Source organism: Geospiza fortis, unplaced genomic scaffold (assembly GCF_000277835.1).
Source record: "Geospiza fortis unplaced genomic scaffold, GeoFor_1.0 scaffold241, whole genome shotgun sequence".
Classification (NCBI taxonomy): Eukaryota; Metazoa; Chordata; class Aves; order Passeriformes; family Thraupidae; genus Geospiza; species Geospiza fortis.
The window spans coordinates 650,269-653,771 of NW_005054491.1; the positions used below are offsets into that span (position 1 = coordinate 650,269).

General features: G+C 47.6%; 1 protein-coding gene across 1 annotated transcript in view; it reads left to right on the forward strand.

The window, feature by feature from the left end:
• The window catches only part of WDR18 (WD repeat domain 18), a gene marked incomplete at its 5' end in the record, with an annotated part of 28,212 nt that overhangs the window by 15,675 nt on the left and 9,034 nt on the right, over nt 1-3,503 (forward strand).

The window sequence follows — 3,503 nt, forward strand, 5'->3', positions numbered from 1 at the left end:
CTGGCCGTGCCCCCCAGCTCTACCTCCAACAGCGCTTCTTCGCCTTAACGGCCCCGAGCCTCAGGGCCCTCGGGGGGATGGGGTCGCACCGGGGCTCTCCGGGGTCTTCTGGGGTCTCACCGGGGTCTCGCTCGAGGTCTTGCCAGGATCTCACCAGGGTCTGGCCCGAGGTCTTGCCAGGGTCTCTCTGGGGTTTTGCTCGAGGTCCTGCCTGGGTCTCACTGGGATCTCACCAAGGGTCTCACCCAAGGTCTTGCCAGGGTCTCCTTGGGTCTCAACAGGATTTCACTGGGATCTCACCAGGGTTTCACTGAGATCTCGCCTGGGGTCTCACCAAGGCTCTCACTCGAAACCTGGGTGAGACTGGGGTTTCACTGGGGTTCCATTGAGATCTCACCTGGGTCTCACTGGGGTTTCATTGAGATCTCGCCCGGGTCTCACTGTGGTCTCACCACGGGTCTCACCCAAGTTCTTGCCAGGGTCTCTCTGGGGTCTCACCCAAGTTCTTGCCAGGGTCTCATCAGGATCTGGCTTGAGGCCTTACCAGGGCCTCTCTGGGGTCTCAACAGGATTTCGCTGAGATCTCTCCTGGGTCTCACTGGGATCTCACCAGGGTTTCACTGAGATCTCTCCTGGGTCCCACCAGCATCTCACCACGGGTCTCCCCCGAGGTCTTGCCAGGGTTTCTCCGGGGTCTTCTCAGTCTCTCGATGGACCCTGCCCTTGCTCTCGTGTTGTTGGATTTTCCTTTTCCAGGCAGAAAAGCTTTAGCCCGGGGGGTTTTGCTGGAGCCGCCGGCTGTCCGGCTGCGCCGCTCCGGGACCGTTTACCTCACTCACATCACACTTTGCACTGTACATTTATTATTATTATTATTATAATTATTGTTATTTTTTAAACTCGTGTTACCTCCAGACAGACGCACGGACGCCTGCCGACGCGAGCTCTAGCGAAACCCCCCCGGAATTCTAAAGGAAAAAAAAAAACCAAAACAAAACCAAAAATCTTAAAAAAAAAAAAAAATTGGAAATAGGGAGATATTTTATTCATTTCCATCTTTTTCCCTCCTTTGTTTTGGAAACTCCACTTTCTGCAGGATTTTAAGAGGTTGTTTTTGATTGTTTTTTGTTGTAAATAGCTTCTATTTTATTCTCTTAAAAAAAAAGAAAAAAAAAGAATCAATCTTTTAACATGCAAATGATATATATTAGTCTTCATCAGGGAAAATGGGAGCTTGGAAAAAAGTTGGAATCTCCTTTCTCCTCTCCTTATCGGTGGTTGGGTCCAGCTCTGCTCCTTCCCCCACCGCCAAATCCTAATTTTTATTCCTCCCCTTGCATAAAACTACTGTTTAAAGCCACTTTGGGCTTATTTCCTCCAAAACCAAGCAGGATCCAGAGGATGGGGATGCTCGGAGCTGCAGGACGCTCCGGAGCACACAGACAACCCGAAGGACCTGAGCATTTTATTTTAAACCTCAACAATCTCAGTTTCTTTTAAATATTTCCCTCCTCCCCCTCACCCCATAAAAAGAACAAAAGAAAAATTAATTCCCCCCCCTGGGCTGGAGACACAATCCAAGCCGATACCGAAACCCCCGAACCCCCCCTCGGTATCTCCGTTCTCAGGTTCCCACCTGGAGCACAGGGTTTTTCCCCCTTCCCCAGGTGCCCCCCAACCCCAACCTTTATTTTTCATTTCACTCGGGGAAGCGGCGATCTCAGGGGATTTGGGGTTTTTTTGGTGGTTTTTTTCCAGCTGTTTTTTGTTTGTTTTCTGCCAGGTTTGGTTTTTTTTTTTTTTTTTCTTTTTTTTTTTTTTTTTTTTTGGTTTTTTTTTTTTTGTTTTTTTTTTATTTTTTTTTTTCTTTTTTTTTTTTTTTTTTCTTTTTTATCTCTTAAGAATTTATGACTTCATTTAGCTGCCAAATTGCACAGTTTTATCAAGAGAGATATTTTTAAGTCAACCCAAAACATCTTGTGGGAGTGCCAATCCCTATGAAAAATTAACTTTGATTATGTGATGTGTAGACTGCTCATTTCCCCGGTTCCAGAGCAGACATTTTGTCAACTTCTGTATTGTAATTTTAAGTATATTTTTGTTTTATGTGGAAGTACCTTATTTTGGTGTGTTGTTTTCTATGGAATGCATAATTTGCAGAAATAAGAAAACTGCAACATCTTGCTTTTAAACCCTTCCAGTGCTATTGCTCTAAGAACCAGCAAGACAATGTGCAGCCCTGAGCATTGTGAAATTTGACTTGTCTAAAAATATGCATAAAAATTAACTCAACTCTGCCTAGAAAAAAATCCCAACATTCAATGCTGGACACCCAAAGCATTCAGTATTAGCTCCTTTAATAGTTTCAGGTGCATCTCATGCTAAAAGCATGGAAGTTGATCTAATCTGTAGCCATGGTGAGTCTCTTTCCCAGAGAAGCAAATATATCAGAGAGGAACTTAAATATGACAGTAATAGAAGCTGTAGGAGAACATCAGTAGGTAATACCTATAGACACCAGATCGTCAGAATATTTAAGACAATTGTAACCCTGTAAAGTGAAGAAATATTAAAAAAAAAAAAAAAAAGTTGTGGTGTTTGGGATTTCTTGGTCTGGGGTGGCCCAGGGGTGCCCACAGGGGTGTGGGGTATCCATAGGATTTCATTATGGATTTGGGGTATCAATGGATTTATGGAGTGATGATAGGATTATGAGATGTGCATGGGGTCTCTATAGGATTGTGGGGTGTCCAAAGGCACTGTCATAGCTATGGGGTGCTCATGGGGTTCCCACATAGCTATGGGGTGCTTGTAGGATTGTGGGGCATCCATAGGGTTGGGAAGTATCCAGTGCACTCATAGTTTTGGGGGGTGCTCATGATGTTCTCATGAAGCTATGGGGTTCCTATGGGATTGTGGGGTGTCCATGGGGTCCCCCTATGGGGCTGTGGAGGTCCATAGGGTGTGGGGTGTGCATAGGGTCCCCATAGGGCTGTAGAGGTTCATAGGTTTATAGGGTCTCCAGAGCGTCCCCATAATCTGTGGGGGTTCCATGGGGTCCCCATAGGGTTGTGGAGGTCCAAAGGGCTGTGGAGGGTTCATAGGGTCCCTGTGGGGCTGTGGAGGTTCATAGGGTTACGGGGTCTCCACAGAGTGTCCATAAGGCTGTGGGGTGTCCATGGGGTCCCCCTGCACGCACGCGGTATCCCGTGTAACCCATCCAACACCGACCCAGGCGGACCCTGCTGAGCTTCCTGCCGCGTGCGGCACAGGGTCCCCATAGGGCTGTAGAGGTTCCAGAGGTTATGGATTCTCCATAGCGTCCCCATAATCTGTGGGGGTTCCATGGAGTCCCCAAAGGGCTGTGGAGGGTCCATAGGGTCCCTATGGGGCTGTGGAGGTTCATAGGGTTACGGGGTCTCCACAGAGTGTCCATAAGGCTGTGGGGTGTCCATGGGGTCCCCCTGCACGCACGCGGTATCCCGTGTAACCCATCCAACACC